This window comes from Megalopta genalis, chromosome 6 (assembly GCF_051020955.1).
Source record: "Megalopta genalis isolate 19385.01 chromosome 6, iyMegGena1_principal, whole genome shotgun sequence".
In the NCBI taxonomy this organism is placed as follows: domain Eukaryota; kingdom Metazoa; phylum Arthropoda; class Insecta; order Hymenoptera; family Halictidae; genus Megalopta; species Megalopta genalis.
Window position 1 is genome coordinate 18,756,016 of NC_135018.1, and position 19,900 is coordinate 18,775,915.

General features: G+C 36.4%; 2 protein-coding genes across 5 annotated transcripts in view; one reads left to right on the forward strand and one right to left on the reverse strand.

Annotated features, from left to right (window-relative positions):
- LOC117218891 (A disintegrin and metalloproteinase with thrombospondin motifs 15) overlaps nucleotides 1-19,900 on the forward strand; it is a 237,748-nt gene that overhangs the window by 139,612 nt on the left and 78,236 nt on the right. The window lies entirely within an intron of this gene.
- Rab7 (RAS oncogene family member Rab7) overlaps nucleotides 7,604-19,900 on the reverse strand; it is a 107,054-nt gene continuing 94,757 nt past the window's right edge. Inside the window, exon 6 of the mRNA XM_076522614.1 lies at nucleotides 7,604-8,613. The gene's annotated coding sequence lies outside the window, so the exon portion shown is untranslated. The remainder of the gene's footprint in view (nucleotides 8,614-19,900) is intronic.

The following is a 19,900-nucleotide window of genomic DNA, read 5'->3' on the forward strand; positions in this document are numbered from 1 at the left end:
TCCACGCTCACGGATTTCCTCCGGCACGATGGGAGACCCATCTCGGACGGATGTTCCGCATTTTTGCCGGGATACGCATATGGACGATTCCCGAAATTAGAATGGAGCATCTAAAAATACCATATGTAGGTAGCGTTAAGCATCTTGGACTTTATTTTGATAGTAAATTTAAGTGGGTAAACATATTCGGGATAAAGTTAGACAAATAGATTAGGCGAACTGTGTACAGTGAATTCTCTCTAATTAACACTCAGCTTGCAAATAAACATGGACATTTTTGGAAGAGGGGGTAAGATTATTATTTATAGTTGACAATTGGTAACTATAATAACTATACAGGATGTCCCAAAAATGTCTCGCAATCCGAAAGTGGCGGGCTCCTCAAATCATTCGAAGCAATTTTTTCCTTTACAAAAATTTTCTCCGAGGCATCGTTAACGAGTTATCAACGAAAACCAGTGACCAATGAGAGGCGAGCTCGGCTGACGCGAGGCGGCCGAGCCAATGAGCGGAACTGGGCTTCGTGCGCTGGTTGGCTGGGCCGCCTCGCGTCAGCCGTACTCGATTCTTATTGGTCACTGTTTTTCGTTAATAACTCGTTAACGGTGCCTCGGAGAACATTTTTGTAAAGGAAGAAGCTGCTTCGAATGATCCGAGGAACCCGCCATTTCCGGATTGCGAGACATTTTTGGGACACCCTGTACAACTAAATTGTCCATTTTTGTGTACAAGCTGTGGGTCAATTAGGGAGAATTTACTGAACTATAGGTTACAGATAACCAATCAAAAATATCGAGGAATGTTATGCGGATGTCCAATCAATTGTAAAAAAAACTATAGTAAAAACTATAGTAAAAAAGCTTAGAAGTTATAGTACCTATCTTCATATAAATAATAAAGACCACAAGGCGTCAATGTATACTAGTTGCAAACATTGCATCAATGATCGAATATCAACAATTGCGGTCTCTGATACGATGTAAAATATGTTGATTTTCTAATTGCAGGTTCAACACAGTTTAATTGTAACATTTAGAAAGTATCATACTTGCATAATTATCATTAATAAGTATACTATAAGTACACATTTAAGCGTCAATTAGGGAGAATTTATCGCATGTCTTATTTAAAGTTGAACTCGCCGATACGAACGCAGCGAAGAAATTGTAATCAATGGAAAAATCACTGTAAAATAAAGATTTCTTGTATCGTCCAGACCCTAAGTCTCTAGACCCTCCAGTCTCTAACACGGCAACCATGATTACGTCAAGTTATTTCGATTCATTTCCATTGACTTCGCGAGACTCGGTTGCAACATTTCTCGATTACCATCTCGCATAGTCCCGTAACTATTTTCAGCTGTGAAGACAACCTACTGCCATTTACACTTTCGTTCGACGATTTAATGACAAAACAAACGACCAGAAAACTTTCCATTCTTAGATCATTCTGTCTTCGTTTCAAAGTTCGCTTCAAATCTCTTTTTCTAGGCATTAATTAACAGTAGGGGTGTGTCGGGTATCCGAAAAATCTCGAGCGATGCGCATAAAAAATATCTTAACTTGTAAGAGGAAATAGCGTCGAAGTGTAATGACATAAATGAACATAAATTAGCTAACAAATATGAACTAAAAATTTACGTATTTATTAATATTGAAACGTATTCATTGAATAACAAATGAATGTCTCGGTTTTATACGCAACTAACGTCTCTCGCTCCTAATCAAATTAACAGATCATTCTCAAATAATTTATTTTCCAAATATTCCTCGTTGTTTGATGTCGCAGTGCAAAATAACAAACAACAATTTTTTGTAACAATTATATTATATTATATATATATATATATATATATATATATATATATATATATATATATTATTATATTATTATTATTATTTTATATATTATATATATATATATATATATATATAATTATATTATTATTATTACTATATATATATTATATATATATATATATATATATATATATATATATATATATATATTTATATATACATATATATTATTATATTATTATTATTATATATATATATTATATTATTATTATTATTATTATTATTATTATTATAATATATATATATATAATATAAAATTATATTATAATAGTTTTAACGTTATTTTCTACTAATTGATAGTTACTCCGACTTTTATGCACCTCTGGTTTATTCAGAGGGAACGATTTGCTAATAAATCGGCCGTGATTATGACCACACGCGGCCGAGACGAGGAGGAGAAATTTGTCATTACGCGGATAAGATTTCACGGAGTTCCCGAACACAATTCGACAACGACATTTAACAGCGCGTGCTCTTCTTCCAGCCACATGATCTGGCAAGCGTCATCGAAATCACGTACGATTTACAGTGACCAGCCCGAAGGTGAAGACGGAGATAATTGTAATACGATTTGACTTAACGATCCGTGACTGAAATTCAAACAGCCAGCCTGCACTGTCACATTTAAAATAACAATCGTGACTCATGAATTCTTCGAGCTTTTCTCTTGTAAACAATCTCGTCTGCGCCGGTTGTCACACGGAAATCACTGTTCCATTGAATTCAATCGAATTGTTTTCCCGTATAGTTTCGTTTAGCGGACGTTCGTTTCACAGCTCTTGTTTGTTCAAATTTAGAAATGCTATTAATGCTACGTATTTTATTAGAATATTATTATTATACAATTGTATCGTATAATATTATTAGAATAGAATCTTAGGTAGAGTAATTTATTAACCCCCGGACGGCGGACCATTCGCACGACTGTTAAATGTTGTTTATAACAATTTGCTGAGCTTTATTCAGCAATTTTTCAGAACTTTGAAAATATCGTTTGCAATCTTAATAGCCTTTCTGTTGTTCCCAACAGCAATTTACTCGATCTAATTGCCGAAGAAATTCAGTTGAGAGAACGATGTCAATGCTCCGGGTCAAAGTTGACCCAGACGTCGTCTTGCGAGGGCTTAAAAGATTCGTATAAGTTTGATCATCGTAATGGGAAAAATCGTTTCGAATTTACCGTATTTCATTACTCCACGCATCATGTACAGGGTGTCCCAAAAGTGTCTCGCAATCCGAAAATGGGGGATTTCTGAGGATTTCTACGATTAATTTTCCATAATATTCTGGACTTAACGCGTCATCTAAACTAATCTAATCTAAACTACGCAAAGCGATCTAAACACGCTGGACGATCTTTCTATGACCGAAACTGTCGTAGATTCGAAGCTTCCCCTTTTCAACAACTTCCTAAGACTTGATATACGATTTGTTTATGATATATATTATATCATATTATATTATATATCATATATATATTATATTATATATATATTCAACTAATCTAATCTAAACTACGCAAAGGGCTCGATTCTAAACACGCTGGACAATCTTTCTATGACCGAAATTGTCGTAGATTCGAAACTTCCCCTTTCCAACAACTTCCTAAGACTTGATATACGATTTGTTTATGATATATATTATATTATGTTATATATATATATTATATCATATTATATTATATTATATATATATTAAACTAATCTAATCTAAACTACGCAAAGGGCTCGATTCTAAACACGCTGGACGATCTTTCTATGACCGAAACTATCGTAGATTCGAAACTTCCCCTTTCCAACAACTTCCTAAGACTTGATATACGATTTGTTTATGATATATATTATATTATATTATATTATACATATATATATATATATATATATATATATATATATATATATACTATATCATATTATATTATATATATTATATATATTAAACTAATCTAATCTAAACTACGCAAAGGGCTCGATTCTAAACACGCTGGACGATTTTTCTATGACCGAAATTATCGTCGATTCAAAGCTTTCCTAGTTCCAACGACTTCTCTCTCTCTCTCTCTCTCTCTCTCTCTCTTTCTCCTAAGACTTGATATACGATTTGTTTATGAGCTGTCTATCAGCGTCAATTTGACAGCAATACGACGATGTGCGCGTTGAACTTCTGCAACGATCCGACAGAAAATCGTGGCGGCGAGCCTCGGCAGCGAACGTGTTAATTCCTTCGAAGCCTGCCTCGTCTCGGCTCGTTAGAGTTTCTTTCAACCCGTTCGTCACCGTTCCGCGCGCTACGATGTTTGTTCTCGTTCCGGTGAATAGAAAGTGAAAACGTAGCGAGCTACATAATCGAACCGGTTGATTGATAGTTACGGCGCGGCCGGTCTCTGCCCGCGGTTTATTTACTTTATCGGCTCGTTCAAGTACCTGTCCCGAAAGGAACCAACAAGAATATTTTCGTGCATTTACACCGAAACGCGCGCGACCGCGGAAGAGAAACAGGGCGCAAGTTCGAGTTACCGATTGGCAGCTCGTGACGCCAGAGATAACGTTCGAACTACCGTTTCCCTATTAATCTCTCGCCGGCACTCTCTATCTCTCGATGCAGCCGGGGTGCCTGTCGCTCCGAATTCAAGTAAAACACCGCTAATGGATATTGTCATCTCGTGCGAGAACGAGATTTTTAGGATCGGTCGCGGGAAAGAATGATGGGCGCTCCGGCGCCGCGTATTTTATTGTCAATCTCCCCGATGTTTATTGCACTTTCTCTTCTCGCCGTGTTAACTAAACGCGGCAGCTCCGCGCGGCGGATGTTTATGCGGACGTGGATTTTTTCTTTTTTAGGATCGATTCACGGAAATGCTCGTTGATATTTTCTTTGGTCTAGCAATATTTTGACGAGCCGTGCGAACGCTTTCTCCGATCGAACGGCTGCTAATTAAGGTGATATCTTGTTGTTGTTGTTCTTTTTCAGCTTCGATCTTATCGATTTTGGTGTAACACTTTGCTTTTTTGCTACACTTTATTTTTATTCTTTGCTACTTTGACTTTCTGTTGTTTTTTTATGATTAGAGGAGATTAGAAATTTTGTCAGAATATGATATTTTGAAATAGGCTGATGCAAGTTCAGACTTCTCGAGAAGTTGGAAGAGCTAGCTTAATTAACGGTGTGTGAAATAATTTGGCAAAAAATTTCGATTCTTCAATTGCTTATTTTTAAATAGATATAATATTATAACATATTATTATATTAATATGTTATCAATATATTATTATATATAATATTATTATATTAATATATTATCAATATATTATTATGTAAAATATTATTATATTAATATATCATCAATATATTATTATGTATAATATTATTATATTAATATATTATCAATATATTATTATATTACTATACATACAATATTATATTACATACATAATATTTATACTTCACTTTTATCTTCATAATTCATTTTATACTTATATTTAATAAATTTATTGCCACATCAAATTGCTACAAATTATTTTGCACGATTTTATTCACTATATTCGTCCTCTAATGAAAAAAGCAATTCGAAGTTCCAATTTTTAATACACTTATAACGTACGAAGGTTCTCCATTATGACATTTTCTGGCCCCTTTCTGGGAGTCGTGCACACCCAACGAAGAGTTCGCCAGAGTCGCTTGTTTAGATTTTAAGTAAGGGCCTCTCGACGGTCCCCTGGAACGCGTAAACAGGAGTTCCAAGAAGCTAGAATCCGGGGCACGTACGCACATTCCCCACAAATTCGACGCTCGGCTGGGATGGGCGCTATTGAAGTAAAATATTATTCAAGTTAATTATTGAAATAAAATTTTTATTTCTATGTTACTTGTTCGTCAATATGTTCGACAGATCATTCTCAAATCATTTATTTTCCAAATAATCCTCGTTGATTGATGTCGCGATGCAAAATAACAAACAACAATTTTTCGTAACAATTATATTCATTATTGCTAGTTTTAACGTTATTATATATCATTGTATTATTAATATTATTATTAATATCATTGTATTATTAATATTATTATTAATATCATTGTATTATTAATATTATTATTAATATTATTATTATTATTATTATTATTAATATTATTATTATTATTATTGTTATTATTATTATTAATATTATTATTATTATTATTGTTATTATTATTATTAATATTAATATTAATATTATTATTATATTGGCAGTGTTGAAACTTACCGTCGAAACTATAATATTGCATTTAAAATGACGCTTTGCATATTCACTTGCTTTCGAACGTGAATCATTTAATGCCGTCATTGCTACATCTTCTCATCGACGCTTCAAAGCAAGACGGCCAAACGTAATAAATAAAAAACAGAACGGCACCAATTACGCGAGAGTAATTTTGTAAAGAAAATTAACGGTCCAGCGATAAAACAGCGTTCCGATCAGACATGTTTTCAATCTTGCCGAAGCTCTGACAGAGCTGTGAGCTCGAAACTATTGTTCCAAGATCTCTCGCGGCGTTCGGCAAAAATAAATCGAACAAGGATGTAGCGTGTTCCGAAGCGGATCGAGGCCGAGCCGAGTGAGTTATGACGGGAAGAGGAAGAGGAATCCGGTTGCGGGGGTCGTAGGATGAAAGAAGGCAAGGAAATAGGCGAGGTCCTTGGCCGTGGCACGATGTGCGTCGTCTTCGGTGGTTTTCGAGGCCCGGACCGCGGCGACAAGCCCGATCTTTTTCTCAGCGTGAATTCGTGATGAGGGTTTTCTCGCTTTGTCTCGATGTATGTATCTTCCCGACGGCCGACGTAGCTTCCCACAAAAAGTCCTCCGGCGACCGCTTTTTTGGCGATGCGCCAGGTACGCGGTCGAGAATCCACGGTTCTCACGTTCTAACCTACGCACAGCGGTCTAGACGCATCAAATATCGAAAGCATAATTCACGACGACTGTTCTTCGGCCATCCGACGTTACCACCCCCACGAATCTTAACCCTTTTGGTGCATATTAAATTGCGTAAATAAATCTTTTCTGTTTTCGTGAATAGCTATCAGTTAACAGAATATTATTATTATTATTATTATTGTTATTGTTATTGTTATCATCGTTACCATCATTATTATTATTATCATCATCATCATCATCATCATCATCATCATCCTTATTATTATTATTATTGTTGTTGTTGTTATTATTATTGTTATCATTATTGTTATTATTATTATTGTTGTTGTTATCATTATTGTTATTATTATTACCATCATTATTATTATTAAGGGGATCTTGTTGAAGATTTCCCCCCGCTATAAAAACAGAAGAAAATTATTATTATTATTATTGTTATTAGAATTAAAGATCCCCCCTCCGCTATAAAAACCCCTCAAAAAATTATTATTGTTATTATTATTATTACTATTATTATTACTATTATTATTATTATTATATATTATATTTAATTGTTTCGCATGCTACTCATTTGAAATACGCGTTACTCTATGTACTTGAAAAGTCAAATGAATGTTTGAAATTGTAATATTATTTCCACTAATTCTCGAACGTGAATAATTATTTCAAATGAATATTAGCACATACACAATTTGATCAATCGTCTCTGAATATATATTTCTTTTTGTCAGAAGTTGACGAAATGATTTATGTTAAACGCTGCGCGAAAGAGCTTGATTTTACAGAATAATTATTTAGTTGATTGGTACAAACAGTAGAATACTACAAACATTACTAACACATTTGATTTATTTTACTAATATTATAAAACAAAGTATAAAATTGATTTCACATTCAACTACGCGATGAGATTTAAACGTCGGAGTTGTTTATAATAGAATGAATTCAATATAACAACGCGAACGCGGCAGAATATGGAACGGCTTCAAATCAATGTACAAAACGACGGACGTCTTCTCTAAACGCTGCATACAGGGTGTCCCAAAAATGTCTCGCAATCCGAAAGTGGCGGGTCCCTTAGGTCATTTGAAGCAACTTTTTCCTTTACAAAAATGTTCTCCGAGGCACCGTTAACGAGTTATTAACGAAAAACTGTGACCAATGAGAGGCGAGCTTGGCTGGCGCGAGGCGACCGAGCCAATGAGCGGAACTAGGCTTCGCGCGCTGGTTGGCTGGGCCGCCTCGCGTCAGCCGTACTCGATTCTTATTGGTCACTGTTTTTCGTTAATAACTCGTTAACGGTGTCTCGGAGAAAATTTTTGTAAAGGAAGAAGTTGCTTCAAATGATCCAAGGGACCCGCCATTTCCGAATTGCGAGACATTTTTGGGAGACCCTGTATATTCCCATGGTTCACCATAATCATCGAACAATAATTCATGAAATAGCACAAAAAGTTCCTATCCCTTTGCAAACGTACCTCGTGTTAACTTAGTTCCGATTTAGCGGGTTTCTGGGCCACGCTTTGAGCCACTCGACCAGTTTGCTTAGGACCCGCCGCGCCGGCCTCGAAAAGCAACGCACGATTTAATAGATGAAATTAATTGGGCATCACCGTCGTCGGATCTAGAATGACGTTTCGGCAGTCTTTGATTTCCCGGTGTCGCTCGCGCTCCGATGGCCATCTTCCTTGAAGGATTCTTCACGGTCTCTCGATCGTCTCGGATCCTCCGGCACGCGGTGAGATCGGAATTGACAGAGGAACGTGTCAGCAAATTGTTACTAGTGTCTGCCGAGATACAGCGGCCAGAGTCCCGAATCTCTCCTTATTCTCTTCGCCGTCCTGTTGATGAACATTTCTCGATGAGAATTACGCTATTTTCAACATTTCAGAATTTACTAAAATACTGGGATTATGAAAGCAGTGAATGATTCAATGTAATTCGGTTAACAAAATATATTCAATGAAATAGTTAATTATATCAATAGCTGAAATTTTTTAATCGACGGTCACGGATGATTTTATGCACGCGTTTATGGTTATTCAATGTGTTTGTTCCTTTGAGCATGTGTTTTGAACTGTGGATTTTTAGGCGAAATAAAAATTGCATCGAATGCAAAATGCGAGTGCTTGATGAACATTTATTTCTTCTCTTAACCCTTTGCACTCGAAGCTATTTTAACTGTTATAAACTTATAACTTATAACTAAACTTATAACTAATATGAAATTATTTTTCTATTATATTTTATATTATTATATTTTTATTGTATTATATTTTGTATTGTATATTATTATATTTTATTATATTATTATTTTATTTATTATATTATTATCTATTATATTTTATATTATATGGCAAAATGCATTTTATGCATATGAAATTGACTCTTGGGAGTCACACAACAATTACACCCTTAACAATTCTTTAAATCTAAACTTCGTTGATATATAAAAATTATCTTAAAACGTGATGTAACAAATTTTAGTGGTGCTTCTCAGAGTCATCGCTCGAGTGCAAAGGGTTAATAATTTTGAGCAGTTTGAACTGATACAATTATATCTTTCAATTCTTTAAATATTTTCATTGAATTTAACATTTTCAATCTACTCATTTTTGTCATAAATTCTTAAAATGAGCCTGATAAAATGATTCATTCTATGACGCTTTTTAAGTAAAGTCTAATTAAGTACGTGTGCACTTTAAGTACAGTCTTTGTGTTCTCGCCAGTTTACGAATACGCGTAACCGCTAATAAACTTGGCAACTGTTCGTTCACTATCATCAAATGCTGGCCGACACTATAATTGTGAGATTTCTATCGGCACGGAACGTTGGCAGATCATTAGCAAGTGAAAGAAAGTGGGAAGCCGCTGACAATTGGGTCACTGGTGGGCACGATCCGCTCCGACTAGCTGTCATTAATCAATTATGCGCTCACGCAACGTTTACACTTCGCCAGCTGATTAACATAGGATCACCGATGAATCGATCGCGGATTATGCGAACAGACAATTGTGTCGCTTAACACGTGCGAAATAACGTAATTTGGAGGGCCAGCGTATAATTACGTATTCGAACCGTGATCATCGAATGATCTGGAAACGAACCGATTGATGATGTTACGTAAATCCATTCACAAGAGTTGCGGCTGAATTGTACCTCAATTAACGTTTGCGTCACGCTTACTAATGCAAAATTAGTACTTGCCAATTTGATGGAGGTGAAGTCGAATTTAATATTACTGCTTCATGACATGTGACTTCGTTTCTAAAGAATTTAGAAATTCTTCATTGTCTAAGAAAATTAATTCGAAAGGTGTTGTTGTCATTATTGCTTATTATTTTTATTTATGGAATAAGACTGATTTGACAGTCTCAGAATTATTTTGAATGCGTAATTTTTCTTTAAATATACGGAGAGTTCCAAAATTATTGTACAAGCGAGAAATAAGAGGTTCCTGAGGTCATTTGAAGTAACTTTTTCCTCAGCGAAAATGCAATCCGCGGCTTCGTTTACGAGTTATTAACGAAAAACGCTGACCAATCGCAGAGCGAGCGCGGCCAGCGCTCCGCCCTTTCGGCCAATGCCGCGTCGCGCGACCGTCTGACGCAGCGTCAGTGGCCACGCGGGCGGGGCGTCAGCCATACGCGACCTCTCATTGGTCACCGTTTTTCGTCAATATCTCGCAAACGAAGCCGCGGATCGCATTTTCGCTAAGGAAAAAGTTGCTTCAAATGACCTCAGGAATCCCTCACTTCTCGCTTGTACAATAACTTCCTCTATATAATAGCATCTTTTACAAAGCCAAATTAACAGATAAACTGATACAATATTATTCGTTACAACGCAGTACAGTCAATACTAAAAATAAATAAAAACAGCTTGAAACAAGCACGTGGCTTCGAAGAAGCGTTACACGATCATCGTGGTACGAGAGGAATGGAATTGTGCGTGGATTAAACCGCAGCGGGGCTTAATGCGTTCAATTTTATTCCCGCGACAAAATATTACACCACGCCTCGTCAGTGTTCCTTTTAAATGCGAGCTGTGTAAACGCAGGTTGCTGCGCCCAGCCACCCCCTATTACGATGTATTACGGTCCGCATATTAACTCCGGACCGAAGAAAGATCCGATCTACACCGTGACTTCTCGACCGCTTTCGATTTAGAGGCCGGTTTCGCGAACGTTCGCGGGCATATTGTAAGAAAAATGACCGACACGTCGGGCATCCGTGTAAAAATTACTTCGCCGGTGCTTGCTCCGTCGCGTCGTCGTCTCTCGGGCCGGCTTGTCTCGGACAATTGAGTCCATCGCAGTCTACGAGATCGATTACAGCGAAAGTTCGAGTTTCGAATGATTGCGGAACATGTGTGGCAGATGGGAGCGAGTCGGGACCGCGCGCGCGCGATGAAATTGTTCCCCGCGATACAAAGAATATAATTTATCTTTGTAATATTTCTTTGCGCTTTCATTGCGAATCATTATCATTTGCGCGTCGGCCTAACAGAGCGAACGTGCGTGCAGTTCGATCGATTATTCGATCAGATCGAGGTTTGAAATAATCGTGAAAGCTAAACACACGGAGGCGACGTTCGCGAGCCCAATTAAAGGATCATATTGCGAACGAGCTCTGATTGCATCGGGCGCGACAATTAGTTTCTTTATGCATATTTAACGTGAAGGCGATCGGCCGCGGGCTCGGCAGCCGCACACGTTGCTATCGATTCCTTCGGAGGTATCCAGTGTACACAGGATACAAAAGCCTGCTGCGGCTCGCATTGAAAACTTTAAGGTCGGTAGCCCACCCAGGAGCCGCCATTGTGTCCCCGTTGGCCATCGAACGCATAAAACATATCGCATAAAAGTCTTGTTCCGAGAGGGACGCGACAGAAAAAATATCCTCTCGCTCTCTCTCTCTCTCTTCTAGCCTGCTGTCTCGTCCTTTTGTCAAATCGCGTTTTTGCGAACGTCGCTTTAATCGCGTCGGGATATTTTTGTGCTGGAGACGCGATCATCGATTAGGATCACGATTAGCGGAAAGCGTAGGAATATTAGGATTGACACAACACTTGTCCTGTTTTTTTTTTAAATATTAAAAGAGACGTATGTATTGAAATTTATACTATTTATACGATATAAGGTAGTTATTTTTATAAAGCAGTTATTATAAAGTAGTAACTGCTCTATAAAAATAACTATTTTGTATTGTATAAATAGTATAAATTTTAATACATTCATTTATTTTTTTAGTATTTTAAGATACTAAAAAAAGAGATGAATCTATTAAAATTTATACTATTTATATAATGTAAAGTAATTGTTTTTATAAAGCAGTTATTATAAAGTATAGTTAGAATTTAGTATTTTAAAATACTAGAGAAAGAAATTAATGTATTAAAATTTATACTATTTATACAATACAAAATAGTTATTTTTATAGAGCAGTTATTATAAAGTAGTTAAAATTTAGTATTGTAAAATGCTAAAAAAAGAGATGAATGTATTAAAATTTATACTATTTATACAATACAAAATAGTTATCTTTATAGAGCAGTTATTATAAAGTAGTTAAAATTTAGTATTGTAAAATACTAAAAAAAGAGATGAATGTATTAAAAGTTATATTATTTATACAATATAACCGAGTGCATCACAATTAGCTTGAAATATGTTAGAGCTTCTATAATAATTGTTGTTTTAATAATAATTGTTGTAATAGCATTGCAGCCTTAAAGGACAGAAATTATTCTATTATAATTCCGCTATAAATACAGTAAAAAAAGATACTTTTGAACATCTCTTGTGACATCAACATAAACGCATCTCTATACCGACAGTGATTTCTCGAGTCCTTTAAAAGTCTGATCCAGACGATTTTATTCTACTGCGACGACACTGTTCATCGAATTCTGACTCGTTTTCGATCTTCGAGCTTTCAGTAGCCATTTCTTTATAGATTTCGAATATGTCGAATATGAGTTTATAAATTCTTCTCCTCCCTTTATTACATTTACATTTCAAGGAATTTTAATAAATATACATTTATATCTTAAGAGAAGCAAAATATTCATTTTGTGTTACCTTCGCTGTTAATTAATGTTAATATGTTAATATATGTTAATTAAAGACGACTATTATTATATTATATTATATTATATATTATATATTATTAGATTATATTATTATATTATTATTATATTATATTATTATATTATTATTATATTATATTATTATATTATTATTATATTATTATTATATTATTATTATTATATTATTATTATATTATTATTATTATATTATATTATATATGTTAATTAAAGGCGATTTTTAATACTATAGTTAAACGCAGAAGCTCATATACTTGTATTTTCAATATTTGAAACAGAGTTGCAGTATCTCAAAAAAAAAGAAAAAAAATGAAGAAGAATCCAGCAGAAATAACTTCTCTCTGCAACAGTGTCAATAATTTAATGCATCCGTAACGCGCACCCCGATAACTTGAAGTACCAAATAAGACTGAATAAAAACCGCTGTAGGATATTTCGTGCAACATTGTCCAAGCAAGAATCGTGCGAGAGTAAAATTGATAAACGGAAAGAGGTCAGATTTATAGATCCGTGTTCGATTGTACAAAAACCTCCGAGGAACGCCTACCGAAAAAGTCAGATGTCCAAAGACGCTTTGATCGGTGTTGTTTATGGCAATATTTGTCGATCGGACCTTTCATACCGGCGCATTCGTCCAATCAACCTGGAGAAACATACGATCGCGTGAGCGTTGCGAATGGGTTTCGAGGGTGGCGAAAGTGAGACTGTAATTCGAGTGGAGAGAGTGAAACTGTATTTTAAGGTGATGAAAGTGGGCCTCGCGCGGTCCCAAGGGTGCCGATCCAAGGACCGGCTCGCCCGAATTTCCACAAAGACAGAAGAAAAACGCCAACAAGCATAATATTGCACGCTGCTCGCTATTAATTACGGTTTTAATAATACACCTCCGACTGTGCTCCACTTTCAGCAGAGAAAATTCAACGCGCATCATCGTGGACATAAATGTCGCCGTTAAGAACTGTTTATGCAACAATAAATTGCAACTGCTCTTAACGTGTTTGCGCGAATTGCGATCGTAAATTCCGTTCGCCCCCGGAACGTCAACTTTGTTGTATCATCGCGGAAATTTTAAACGAAACATCTTGCGTTCTTTGGATTTATCCCCCGTTTTCTTCGTTGCCATTTTGCTTGTAAAAACGCGGTCCGAGATAGACTTTCGTCGAAAGATGTTATCTCCGATTAATTCAGAACATTGATCTGTACTACTTTCTTTTAGGTAGAGTCAGACTTTAGCTCAAATTGTACTTTGTTCCTTAATCCTTTAACGATTCGAATTTCTGACTCGTTTTATTAATGAAATCGTATTTTATAGAATCCAAATTATTTCAGTTTCATTCACTGTTAAATCCTAACTTTTATCACGGTCTAAATAATCATTCTTTTCCTTAATCTGTGATTAATTTCAATTTTCGTCATATTTTTGGAAAGAATAACATTTTTTTTATTAGATTTTAAATGATTCTACACCGCAATGGTATTTTGTTTTTCTAGATGAAATATAATATAGTCTATATAAGATTAAATGAAATGAAATAAGAAATACAATCAATCCAAATAGGTATTAAATCTTATGAAGTGCATAAATAAAATAAAATAAAACGAAATAGAACAAAATAAAATAAAGCAAAATAAAAGAAAATAAAAGAAAATAAAACAAAATAAAATAAAACAAAAAAAAGAAAAGGAAAGAAAAGGAAAGAAAAGAAAAGAGATGAAAAGAAAAGAAAAGAAAAGAAAATGAAATAAAACAAAATAAAATAAAATAAAATAAAATAAAATAAAATAAAATAAAATAAAATAGGAATTGTATTGTTCCATACGTAACAAATAATACCGTATTGTTTAATTGCCGGGCACTTAACGGTTTAATAAGCAAGAAAGATTCCCGTCTGGCTGAAGAGGGGGCAACAGTCGTTCCGAGCGATCGGTTGCGAAAGGAAAAGCGGCGTCGAAAATAATCGGTCATCGAAAGGAAAAACGGCACACGGGATCAGCTGTGGAACACGTCGAAAGGTCGATGAGTTGTTCCAGCAGTGGATTTCGAGGTCGTTGCCAGCGTGTTCGCCGGTCGAAAAGGCAAAAAGAGAGTGAGTGGGACGAAATGGGGATAAAGCGAGAGGTACCGAGCCGTCGAGGAAGAGGGATGAGGAGGGGGGGCGAGAGGGGGGGAGAAAAACAGCGTTCTTGCCAAGAGTTCTCGGTAACCCTGAAGTCAGTCTTTGTGCCATCGGATAGCCACGGACGAGGAGGTGCACGCCTGCAGGAATGCAAATCGCAAATGCACCGGGCGTACGATACGACCGATGGCCATTCAATTCTCCCTCTTCCTCTATCTCTACTCTCTCTCTCTCTCCCGCTGCTTTGCAGCTTTTCAACAGAGAGATTCGAAAGCCGCGTTCACAGTATTGTTTCGATATATTTGAAAATTAATTGATCCTTGTTTTAACACTTTATCGACCGCTAGCCTATTTATCGGCTTTTCGATTGCCAATGTTTATCGATCGCTAGCCTATCAATCGGCTTTTCGATTGCCAATGCTTATCGACCGATAGCCTATTAATCGACTTTTAGCTATCGACGGTTTTCGCTTCTTTACTGTTTTGTTAGTAGCTGACCTCCTGTATGCTGACCTCCCCATATCCTTATGAATTATAATTATAATAATTATTATTATTTATTATTATTTTTAAAGAAATAAGCACAACACAATGAATAGCGAAAATTTAGCCGGTACTGGGAGCAAATGCGCGCGCGACTAAGCCAGTCCTTACTGAGTGGCAGCCTCAACCATGACCGGACGATAAAGTGTTAACGGCGATCTTGCATTCGAGAGGAGCGGACATTTCGGTTCATAGAAAACGAACCAACCTCGTGTTCCTTTCTCCGAGAATCTGCTACTACCGCTGTCAACTTCAGATTTGTTAAGCATCTAGAGACACGCTAGACGTGTGTTTTAATCAAAGAGAATCTTGAAGCGATCCTGTAAGTGCCTTAAGATAGGCGATGCTAGCAGAGGCCGAATTTGAATAAAGTCTCCGACAGAAATATTTGGTACCTGAAGTAGTGAATGCGCCAAAATTGCAACCCGATCGATATAATGACCGCTTAATGACTATAGATCGTCGAATATAATCGTGACCGATGATTTATTACGATGAAGTGATGTAACGATTATTTTTTGCAATGAGTTACGAAAATACAGTAATGTTTGTCTAACTGACGCTCAGAAAATTGGATAATTTGGGAAGAGGAGACACGATAATTCGAGCCTTGCAGCTTGTTTTTATAGTTCTTGGCAATTCGTAGCTATGAATAATATATAATAATAATAATAATAATAATAATAATATATATATAATAATAATAATATATATATAATAATATATATAATAATTCTCGAATCTCCTCTTCCCGAATTGTCCATTTTTCTGCGCAATCTGAGCGCCAATTAGAGAGGCATTACTGTAATCGGAAAAATGGACAATTTGGTAAGAGCAGACACGTTTTTATAGTTCTTGACAATTCGTAGCTATGAATAATATATAATATATATAATAATTCTCGAATCTCCTCTTCCCGAATTGTCCATTTTTCTGCGCAATCTGAGCGCCAATTAGAGAGGCATTACTGTAATCGGAAAAATGGACAATTTGGTAAGAGCAGACACGTTTTTATAGTTCTTGACAATTCGTAGCTATGAATAATATATAATATATATAATAATTCTCGAATCTCCTCTTCCCGAATTGTCCATTTTTCTGCGCAATCTGAGCACCAATTATAGAGACATTACTATAATCGGAAAAATGGACAATTTGGGAAGAGCAGACACGTTTTTATAGTTCTTGACAATTCGTAGCTATGAATAATATATAATATATATAATAATTCTCGAATCTCCTCTTCCCGAATTGTCCATTTTTCTGCGCAATCTGAGCACCAATTAGAGAGGCATTACTGTAATCGGAAAAATGGACAATTTGGTAAGAGCAGACACGTTTTTATAGTTCTTGACAATTCGTAGCTATGAATAATATATAATATATATAATAATTCTCGAATCTCCTCTTCCCGAATTGTCCATTTTTCTGCGCAATCTGAGCACCAATTATAGAGACATTACTGTAATCGCGAAGCAATCGGTTATCGTCAAGCTCTGACAAAAGCTGACAAACTTTGATCTAATTCGAATTGTGGTAAAAATTTTAATTCGCAAAATTATGTCACGACCGGCACACGGCAGGCAATCGGAACGTTAAACCGTGAATGAGAGTTCCCCGAGAAATGCCAAACATTTCGTCAAGTTCAAGCAAGCTCGGCAAACCTTTGCACTGGTGAGCTAATCCATTTAGCACTGCTCCGTCTACGCCGGTGTTAGCTAGAGAGGCTCGTCTGTAGCACGGCAGACTCGGAAGTGTTCGAGACCCCACCTTCCCGAAGAGCAAACAAATCCCGTGAAGAGCTTCTTCGGAATGTTTGACCAGCGAGTTGATAAATCGGTAGCGCAGGGAAAGAAAGATACCAAGAGCGGCTGTCCGGAGTTTTCGAGGTGATTCAGAGCTCGGCGAGACGAAATAGTTGAAATAAATAGTCGACAGGTAGCAGCTTTATGATCGATTCCCAAAGGACAACAAACAGCCGTGATCGAGCAGCCTTGTAGACGGCATCGTTTATTGACACTTATGGCGTCAGCGTCGAGTGGCAGAGAGAAACGTTACATTAGAAATTCTACGGTTTCGAGGGAATCGAGTGCTCTCAACCCAGATTTTCTAAATGGAATTTGTTGTGCACACCGTCACGGAGCTCCATGAATCTCGTGGCCGCAGTGTGTCACGGCAGTATCGGAAAAAAGAAAACGTTTAATTCGATTAGATTTCTGCTAAAGGAGACTGGTTACGCCTCTATGGAATTCTTTGGATTTTATCCTCGACGAACGAAGCCGGTGCTGCTCCTTTTCAATTGGGTAACGCGGGGACAAATTGTTTATTGTGTTTGGTAGTGTATAAAATTCGAATAAAATTATTCGAATGACAAATAATGGATACGATTTGATTCGCAGAATTTATTCGAGTCGAATTTTATAATATTTGAGTCGAATTTTATTCGAAGAATTTATTTAAATCAAATTTTATTCAAAGAATTCATCCGAATCAAATTTTATTCAATGAATTTATCCGAGTCAAATTATATTAAAAAAATTTATTCGAGTCAAATTTTATTCGATATATTATTCGACTAATCTTTCGAATAATATATCGAATAAAGTTTTCTTTATTCGACTAATCTTTCGAATAATATATCGATTAAAATTTGACTCGAATAAATTCTTTGAATATAATTTGACTCGAATAAATTCTTTGAATATAATTTGACTCGAATAAATTCTTTGAATATAATTTGACTCGAATAAATTCTTTGAATATAATTTGACTCGAATAAATTCTTTGAATATAATTTGACTCGAATAAATTCTTTGAATATAATTTGAATCGAATAAATTCTTTGAATATAATTTGACTCGAATAAAAGTTCGAGTCCAAATGTTGTTCAAACAATGCTCAATTCTGCATTACCATCTCTCCATAATATTCCAGAATCCACTGTATTTGCTTTCTCTTCCTGATACGCACTAAAATAGTGATACTTTTTTAACCCTTTCGATGTTTAGTCCGTACGTGGTACAAGCGAGAGCCAGATTGTTTAATTTGTGGTATTTATGAAACATTTGATCCACCATGATCTTCGTATGATCATATAATATCAATATATAATCTTAATAGCATTCATATAATACAAATATAATATACAGTTGCAAAAGTGATGTAAAAAAGATAAATATTTCTGCTAATAAAACTTTTCACTCTAGTCAACACTGAAAGAATAAACTATAAATGATGCATGATGAAATCCACCGTATCTGTTACTATTAAATAGTCTGAATAATCCTTCCTTATTCATCGATTATCATTCGATAAATATAATCTCGTGACAAACTGCTCCGTCCATGAACGCATTTCTTAATTCATTGATATTTTGCAACTGCTTATCCTCTTTATGAAAAAAAAATCCGTTGTACAACGTTGTAACGTCGATCGTATCACAGTACACGGACGAATAATTTTTCACACACGGCATCGTTCGACGTAAAAATCATTATAGCATTCCACTGAAAAAAGAATCGAAGCTCGCACTCGTTCCTCGTAAAATATTGGGAACAAAACAGGTTCGGCCTGGTATCTACGAAGAAAGGAATAATATCGTTTCTCATTTCCCGCGCGCGATAAAGAGCGCCGCTAGAACACGCCGACCATATATCACCTGGAAATATCTTTTCTGGCACGACGAACGCACAACGAGTCGGAATGGCGAGCACGCGATCGGTATGAAACATTGCCGCAACAAATCCGAAAAGGAAACGGGGACCGACAATGAGACGGATTTCCACCGATGCCATAAATTTCAGCCCCGTTCCTCTCGCCCTGTTCCCGCCGTAGGTCGTCCCGGCTTCCGAATGAATGAACCGACAGTCGAAAGGTGAACTTCTTTCATTCTGTTTTTTTTGTTTGTTTTTTTTTTTTATTTCTTCGACGTGTTTTATACGCGATACACGAAGGAGCCGTTTACGGCTATCGTAATCCACTGACGGCAATGACAGCTGAAAGCCCACGTTGTCTTTGGTGCTCGCGGCGGCGCGCGGCTCGATGCCGCTGCCATCGGGAACATACCTGCTCCTCTGCTTTCTCATTCGGCTCCCTTTGTCCGCCATTTTGGTTCTCTTAATCGTCGGACGCCGAAGTTGGGCCGGGTTACATTGAAGCCGTCGACACGGGTTTCACTGACGATGCTTTGACCGACAACAACTCACTGGAACCACGGAGGCTCGGCTCGGGACGGCATCGGGATATCGTTAGCATTGATCCGAGCTCCGCTAACGGCGAACCGATCATCGCTCTACGACAGGGGCGTCAAACTCGAAAGCTAACTTGGGCCGTAATAATAAATAAACAATGTTTAACTTT